Consider the following 8,880-nt stretch of genomic DNA (forward strand, 5'->3'; position numbering starts at 1 on the left):
TAAACAATTTCTTAACAAAATTGGTCTCACTGTCCCTCCAATAATACCAAGTGGCTCGAGGCTTCGTATTGCATATTAACTGAAAGAATTACACTCACATTAAATGCCGCAAGAGGACCAAGCGGGGCACTTGCTTCGCGCAGATGCATTCACACAAATTTTATAGCTACAGCCCGCCTGCAGCTACAAAATCCGAAATCGCATCAGCAGGGGCGGGAAGCGCAAGCAGCGTTTCACGCAAATTTGAAGCATAAATCGCAGCGCTACCGAGGCCAAAGTGGTGTATCAATTCGGACGGACGCTTTCCAGAACGCTAGTAGCCGTTCAAACAGGGCGCACAGTTAAGAGATGGCGCTGACAAAGCGGCGAGCGCCCGTGTTGACAAAGTCCGAAACTGCGTCAGCCGGGGCGGCGCGCGCAAGCGACGTTCAGCGCAACTTTTCCGTGGAAATACCGAAAGCGGCTCGCACGTTTGCCTTGTATCGGTGAGCTGGGGCACCGTGGTGCACGCGAGAGGTGGAAACACGGCTTGAAAAGCAAAAATGAGGAATTTCTTTCGGCGCTAACTGCCGCCGGCGGTCACGAGTACGGCCCCATGGAGGTCTGGGTACTTATCGCTGCTATTATATAGAGGTATGCAACCCCGGCCGACATCGTACCACTTTTCAATTTGTGGTGTCCGGGTGCGTTTTGTGCGATTCACGCACTGCGGCGACGTCGGGAATTGCGCCGACGAGTACGCGACCGCTCGCAGAGACAAAGTCCGAAAGCTCGTCAGCCGGGGCGGCGCGCGCAAGCGACGTTCAGCGCAACTTTTCCGTGGAAATACCGAAAGCGGCTCGCACGTTTGCCTTGTATCGGTGAGCTGGGGCACCGTGGTGCACGCGAGAGGTGGAAAGACGGCTTGAAAAGCAAAAATGAGGAATTTCTTTCGGCGCTAACTGCCGCCGGCGGTCACGAGTACGGCCCCATGGAGGTCTGGGTACTTATCGCTGCTATTATATAGAGGTATGCAACCCCGGCCGACATCGTACCACTTTTCAATTTGTGGTGTCCGGGTGCGTTTTGTGCGATTCACGCACTGCGGCGACGTCGGGAATTGCGCCGACGAGTACGCGACCGCTCGCAGAGACAAAGTCCGAAAGCTCGTCAGCCGGGGCGGCGCGCGCAAGCGACGTTCAGCGCAACTTTTCCGTGGAAATACCGAAAGCGGCTCGCACGTTTGCCTTGTATCGGTGAGCTGGGGCACCGTGGTGCACGCGAGAGGTGGAAAGACGGCTTGAAAAGAGAAAATGAGGAATTTCTTTCGGCGCTAACTGCCGCCGGCGGCCACGAGTACGGCCCCATGGAGGTCTGGGTACTTATCGCTGCTATTATATAGAGGTATGCGGCCCCGGCCGACATCGTACCACTTTTCAATTTGTGGTGTCCGGGTGCGTTTTGTGCGATTCACGCACTGCGGCGACGTCGGGAATTGCGCCGACGAGTACGCGACCGCTCGCAGAGACAAAGTCCGAAAGCTCGTCAGCCGGGGCGGCGCGCGCAAGCGACGTTCAGCGCAACTTTTCCGTGGAAATACCGAAAGCGGCTCGCACGTTTGCCTTGTATCGGTGAGCTGGGGCACCGTGGTGCACGCGAGAGGTGGAAACACGGCTTGAAAAGCAAAAATGAGGAATTTCTTTCGGCGCTAACTGCCGCCGGCGGCCACGAGTACGGCCCCATGGAGGTCTGGGTACTTATCGCTGCTATTATATAGAGGTATGCGGCCCCGGCCGACATCGTACCACTTTTCAATTTGTGGTGTCCGGGTGCGTTTTGTGCGATTCACGCACTGCGGCGACGTCGGGAATTGCGCCGACGAGTACGCGACCGCTCGCAGAGACAAAGTCCGAAAGCTCGTCAGCCGGGGCGGCGCGCGCAAGCGACGTTCAGCGCAACTTTTCCGTGGAAATACCGAAAGCGGCTCGCACGTTTGCCTTGTATCGGTGAGCTGGGGCACCGTGGTGCACGCGAGAGGTGGAAACACGGCTTGAAAAGCAAAAATGAGGAATTTCTTTCGGCGCTAACTGCCGCCGGCGGCCACGAGTACGGCCCCATGGAGGTCTGGGTACTTATCGCTGCTATTATATAGAGGTATGCGGCCCCGGCCGACATCGTACCACTTTTCAATTTGTGGTGTCCGGGTGCGTTTTGTGCGATTCACGCACTGCGGCGACGTCGGGAATTGCGCCGACGAGTACGCGACCGCTCGCAGAGACAAAGTCCGAAAGCTCGTCAGCCGGGGCGGCGCGCGCAAGCGACGTTCAGCGCAACTTTTCCGTGGAAATACCGAAAGCGGCTCGCACGTTTGCCTTGTATCGGTGAGCTGGGGCACCGTCGTGCACGCGAGAGGTGGAAAGACGGCTTAAAAAGAGAAAATGAGGAATTTCTTTCGGCGCTAACTGCCACCGGCGGCCACGAGTACGGCCCCATGGAGGTCTGGGTACTTATCGCTGCTATTATATAGAGGTATGCGGCCCCGGCCGACATCGTACCACTTTTCAATTTGTGGTGTCCGGGTGCGTTTTGTGCGATTCACGCACTGCGGCGACGTCGGGAATTGCGCCGACGAGTACGCGACCGCTCGCAGAGACAAAGTCCGAAAGCTCGTCAGCCGGGGCGGCGCGCGCAAGCGACGTTCAGCGCAACTTTTCCGTGGAAATACCGAAAGCGGCTCGCACGTTTGCCTTGTATCGGTGAGCTGGGGCACCGTGGTGCACGCGAGAGGCAGAAACACGGCTTGAAAAGCAAAAATGAGGAATTTCTTTCGGCGCTAACTGCCGCCGGCGGCCACGAGTACGGCCCCATGGAGGTCTGGGTACTTATCGCTGCTATTATATAGAGGTATGCGGCCCCGGCCGACATCGTACCACTTTTCAATTTGTGGTGTCCGGGTGCGTTTTGTGCGATTCACGCACTGCGGCGACGTCGGGAATTGCGCCGACGAGTACGCGACCGCTCGCAGAGACAAAGTCCGAAAGCTCGTCAGCCGGGGCGGCGCGCGCAAGCGACGTTCAGCGCAACTTTTCCGTGGAAATACCGAAAGCGGCTCGCACGTTTGCCTTGTATCGGTGAGCTGGGGCACCGTGGTGCACGCGAGAGGTGGAAACACGGCTTGAAAAGCAAAAATGAGGAATTTCTTTCGGCGCTAACTGCCGCCGGCGGCCACGAGTACGGCCCCATGGAGGTCTGGGTACTTATCGCTGCTATTATATAGAGGTATGCGGCCCCGGCCGACATCGTACCACTTTTCAATTTGTGGTGTCCGGGTGCGTTTTGTGCGATTCACGCACTGCGGCGACGTCGGGAATTGCGCCGACGAGTACGCGACCGCTCGCAGAGACAAAGTCCGAAACCGCGTCAGCCGGGGCGGCGCGCGCAAGCCACGTTCAGCGCAACTTTTCCGTGGAAATACCGAAAGCGGCTCGCACGTTTGCCTTGAATCGGTGAGCTGGGGCACCGTGGTGCACGCGAGAGGTGGAAATACGCCGACGAGTACGCAAGCCACCGTCCAAAACAACGGTCATGGAGCACAGCACCGTGCGTGGCACAACGTTTGCAGAGAAAGTGCGGCAGCGGAAAGCTCGTTCGCCGTGAAAGTCAGCACAGGATGCGCGGTGGTTCAGGCACGTGAATATTCGCGAAGCCGTACTCGCCGCTGGCGAAACATTGACGATCACGACCCTCTTGCGCGGTGTTGGTTTTCACGACTTCGGCCCTGTGCAGCCGACGTAAACTTTCAAAGTTCGTCAAGGTGCGGCACGATTTCCGCCAAATCCCCGTCGAAAATGCCACGAGTACGGCCCCATGGAGGTCTGGGTACTTATCGCTGCTATTATATGGGGGTTGGAGTGCAGTCGCCCCCCGAGTGCGTGCGACCTGGGTGTCTGATATGCGGCGGGCTCCGTGCCCGTCAAGCGTGTCCCCGGAGCCTCTCCCGTGGATCCCTCGGCAATCGTCTGCAGCCTCATCCGCTTGATGCGTTAGGGGCTGGTTGTCGGACGACGCCGTATCCACGATATCGAGGTGTGTTCCGCATCGTCCTCGGACGAGTCAAATAAGAAAGCGCCGAAGGCGCGGGCGTGACCCGTCGCTTGGCGGCTTTGCCGTCTCGGCTACGTTGCAAGCGCCGATCGGTCCACCAGTGCTGCGGGCTGATGGCAAATCCCGCAAGCCGTGACCGAGTCGACGCAACGAATCTATCGAGAGTGTGCGTGCTTCTTGCCGCGTGGCGATACCCAGCCCTGCGGGGAGGGCGCCGTAGCGAGCTCGAACGCCGTCATCTCGGACTGTGCAAAGAGGTGGGCTTTGCAAAAACGAAGCGTGCTGAGGCGCCTGAAGGTGGCCTCGGCGTCGCAACAACGGCGTCCGGCATGGCTGGACGCGCAGTTGAACGATTACCTGGTTGATCCTGCCAGTAATCATATGCTTGTCTCAAAGATTAAGCCATGCATGTCTAAGTACATGCCGAAATAAGGCGAAACCGCGAATGGCTCATTAAATCAGTTATGGTTCCTTAGATCGTTTCTTCCTACTTGGATAACTGTGGCAATTCTAGAGCTAATACATGCAGTGAGCCTGAAGCCCTTTGGGCGACGGGTGCTTTTATTAGACCAAGATCGATCGGGTTTCGGCCCGTATTGTGTGGTGACTCTGGATAACTTTGTGCTGATCGCATGGCCACGAGCCGGCGACGTTTCTTTCAAGTGTCTGCCTTATCAACTTTCGATGGTAGGTTACTTGCTTACCATGGTTGTTACGGGTAACGGAGAATCAGGGTTCGATTCCGGAGAGGGAGCCTGAGAAACGGCTACCACATCCAAGGAAGGCAGCAGGCGCGCAAATTACCCACTCCCGGCACGGGGAGGTAGTGACGAAAAATAACAATACGGGACTCTTTTGAGGCCCCGTAATTGAAATGAGTACACTCTAAATCCTTTAACGAGGATCAATTGGAGGGCAAGTCTGGTGCCAGCAGCCGCGGTAATTCCAGCTCCAATAGCGTATACTAAAGCTGCTGCGGTTAAAAAGCTCGTAGTTGGATCTCAGTTCCAGACGAGTAGTGCATCTACCCGATGCGACGGCTCGGACTGAACATCATGCCGGTCCTTTCTTGGTGCACTTCATTGTGTGCCTCGAGAAGGCCGGTGCTTTTACTTTGAAAAAATTAGAGTGCTCAACGCAGGCGAGTCGCCTGAATAAACTTGCATGGAATAATAGAACAAGACCTCGTTTCTGTTCTGTTGGTTTTTGGAATACGAGGTAATGATTAAGAGGGACAGACGGGGGCATTCGTATTGCGGCGCTAGAGGTGAAATTCTTGGACCGTCGCAAGACGAACTACTGCGAAAGCATTTGCCAAGAATGTTTTCTTTGATCAAGAACGAAAGTCAGAGGTTCGAAGGCGATCAGATACCGCCCTAGTTCTGACCATAAACGATGCCAACCAGCGATCCGCCTGAGTTACTCAAATGACTCGGCGGGCAGCTTCCGGGAAACCAAAGTATTTGGGTTCCGGGGGAAGTATGGTTGCAAAGCTGAAACTTAAAGGAATTGACGGAAGGGCACCACCAGGAGTGGAGCCTGCGGCTTAATTTGACTCAACACGGGAAAACTTACCCGGCCCGGACACTGGGAGGATTGACAGATTGAGAGCTCTTTCTTGATTCGGTGGATGGTGGTGCATGGCCGTTCTTAGTTGGTGGAGCGATTTGTCTGGTTAATTCCGATAACGAACGAGACTCTAGCCTATTAAATAGGTGCGGGGTTCCCAGCACCTTACAACCTTCTTAGAGGGACAAGCGGCTCCTAGCCGCACGAAACAGAGCAATAACAGGTCTGTGATGCCCTTAGATGTCCGGGGCCGCACGCGCGCTACACTGAAGGAAGCAGCGTGTCTTTATCCCTGTCTGAAAAGACTGGGTAACCCGTGGAACTTCTTTCGTGATTGGGATAGGGGCTTGCAATTGTTCCCCTTGAACGAGGAATTCCCAGTAAGCGCGAGTCATAAGCTCGCGTTGATTACGTCCCTGCCCTTTGTACACACCGCCCGTCGCTACTACCGATTGAATGATTTAGTGAGGTCTTCGGACCGATGTCCGGCGCGGCCTTTCGGTTGCGCCGGTCTGTTGGAAAGATGACCAAACTTGATCATTTAGAGGAAGTAAAAGTCGTAACAAGGTTTCCGTAGGTGAACCTGCGGAAGGATCATTACCGGACTGTGAAGGGTGACGATCGTTTCTGCCCCGTGTGGGTGGAGCGGCTCGCTGCGCCCGACGCTTTCCGCCGCTGTCCCCGCTTGGACGCGGGGACGGCTATACCCGAACATGCGCGGGGACTGCCTGAATTCTGAGGGGCGCCCCGTGCCCAATTTGTTGCGCCCAGCGGGCGGCGGCTGCAACCTTGGACGGTTGGCTTGGCCGCGCCCGTGGGTACAAACGGCGTAACGCACTTTCATGGGTGGGCTTTCAGTCCGCCTCGACGCTCATGCGCGGAATGGGAGTAAGACGACCCGACAAAGCTTTGCCCAGTACGAGAGGAACGGTAGAGGTCGGTCAAGGAACTGGCGGTCGAGAGCTAAAGCTGCCTGCCATCCATCATTCATAGTTGGAACTGCGGTGCAAGCGCTCTCCCGTCCTCCGCGGCAAACGCCGCCGAGTCTGAAAAGGCTGGCGGCTGCCGGTCGCTTCCTGCGGCGAGTATGGAGTAACGACCCGACTATGTTGCTGCCCAAGTACTGAAGGAACGGCGCGGCATTCGGTCGGTCATGGAACTGGCGGTACGAGGGTGTGGCTGCCAAGTACAATAGGAACCGTGGCCCATAACGCCCTCCCGTCCTCCGCGGCAAGTGCCACCGAGCCCGACAGGGCCGGAGGCTGCCGGTCGGCTCCTGCTCGTGACGCGCGAGATGTCGAGATCGCGGTTGAATGCGACGACGTTGGCAGGCTATTCGCCCGCCGCCGAGGGAAAGGCGGCGCTGCTGCGAAGTACGAGAGGAAACGCGGCTTTGCTACGTCGGACGCGTTCCGCGGTTAACGGACTTGTGCGCTTTGGGAAGGCGCCGCACGTCGAAAGAGGATTTACGGACAGACGAGGGACTGAAGTCTCGAAACTTGAACGCACTTGCGGCCAGGCTCTTGCTGGCTTCGTCTTCCGCCTCGAGTAGAATTGTTGCGGCTCCGGCGCCGAAAGCTGTCCCTGGCACTGGCCGAGTGGTTTTGGAGAGCCGCGCGAGTACGCGCGCCGGGCTCTTGTCCGTCGTCTCAAGTAGACTGTCGGATCAGCAGCGGGTGTGCTGCGGCAATCCGCCGATGCGAAAGCGTGTTTGTGTGTTAGGGACATTGTGGTCAATTTGAGTACCCTTCTGATGACTAAAAGCGAGACACGTCGATGGGGGCGAGACCCCACCCGTGGCCGTGTCGCCGTGAAAGACTCCACAGCTGCTCGTGCCCCCTCATGGCCTTGCGGCTTTTTTCCAATTTTCGTGGAGCAATGTGAACGTGCACACGTAGCACACGGGTCCGGTGGGTGGTTGGCAGGGAAAACCGGCTTCGAGTGCTCGCAAAAAAGAAAAAGACGTGGTAAGGGGAGCCACGCCCCCGCGGGTGTGTAGCCGTGAGCGGCTCCACTGCATCTTGGTCCTACATCTGATCCTGGTGCATACAGAGTGGAGGCTTACGTGCACACAAAGGCTCGCGGGGTTTAGCTGGAAACGCAACACGCAAGTAGCAGGGTGTGGTGCGCCTATATGCTACCAGCTGTCTGAGACGCGGCTGTCGAAAGAGCGCGCAGACTCGAGGAGCGCGCGCAGAAAGGTGCCCTTCGAAACCACACACAGGGAGACGCCACGTGCCTAAAACCCTGGTTGTACTGTACGGAATTGAACAAACTACTTTTCACGACTCTAAGCGGTGGATCACTCGGTTCTCGGGTCGATGAAGAACGCAGCCAGCTGCGAGACTTGGTGTGAATTGCAGGACACACTGAGCACTGATTCTTTGAACGCACATTGCGGCCTTGGGTCTTCCCTTGGCTTCGTCTGTCTGAGGGTCGGATCACATATCAAGAGAGCCTTCGGCGCACAAGGGAACGTGCGTCCGTCGACTCGTTTTGACCGCGTCGGCATCACGGACAGTACGTTGAGTGCTGAAGCCACGCGCCAGCGGCCTCACGTGAGGGAGACGGTGGCGAACTGAACTGTTGTGCCAAAACTTCGCAGAGACGGAAACGAGGCATTGTACTACTGCAGCGCGGCTAGTGCGCGCCTCCGAAGAGACCGCCGCAGGATGGAGTCGGACACCTGCAGGGAAAGTGCGGTCTGAATCGCGAGGCGCAAACGTCTGTTGCGACAGCAGTAGCGCGCACGTTTGCGAGAGAGTCGGAAGCTTGCGTGCACGGACAAACGCGGGAAGCAAATGCCGGCCGATTCCCGCGCCGTGCGCTAAGCGAGCGTGATCGCACGTTGCGTTGTTTGCCTTCGGAGTACGTCGAGCTCTTGCAAAAAGGTCACTCGTCCGCGTCACCGCACGGGTGCAGGCGCCCTAGTCTGGGTTTCGTCGCAGGAATAGGAATCGGAAAAAATTCTTGCGCGGAACGGGGAGGACAAGGGTGCGCCCCGAAGCGGTAGTGATGCGGTTACGCGAGTGCGCCGTCTGCGAGCGCGAAGAAAACTGCACGACGAATAGTCGCCGCGAAGCGGAAAATGTCTCCTTCGAAAGCGTGGGTTTGCCCGTTGGCGGGGCTGAAGCGTTCCGTCGTAGTCCGCCGTCGGTCCAAGTGCTTCGCAGTCTCTGCCCCGAAAAGACTGGGCCACTCCAGTTGGGGCAGGGGCGACGCCACACG

General features: G+C 57.4%; 2 non-coding genes across 2 annotated transcripts; both read left to right on the forward strand.

Annotated features, from left to right (window-relative positions):
* Positions 1–4,437: 4,437 nt before the first annotated feature.
* On the forward strand, positions 4,438–6,252 carry LOC119451212 (small subunit ribosomal RNA). Its single transcript, XR_005191738.1, has one exon. It is a non-coding gene; the product is annotated as a small subunit ribosomal RNA (ribosomal RNA).
* Positions 6,253–7,938: 1,686 nt separating this feature from the next.
* LOC119451071 (5.8S ribosomal RNA) lies at positions 7,939–8,091 on the forward strand. Its single transcript, XR_005191642.1, has one exon. It is a non-coding gene; the product is annotated as a 5.8S ribosomal RNA (ribosomal RNA).
* The last annotated feature ends 789 nt before the right edge of the window (positions 8,092–8,880 follow it).

Source organism: Dermacentor silvarum, chromosome 4 (genome assembly GCF_013339745.2).
Source record: "Dermacentor silvarum isolate Dsil-2018 chromosome 4, BIME_Dsil_1.4, whole genome shotgun sequence".
Lineage (NCBI taxonomy): Eukaryota > Metazoa > Arthropoda > Arachnida > Ixodida > Ixodidae > Dermacentor > Dermacentor silvarum.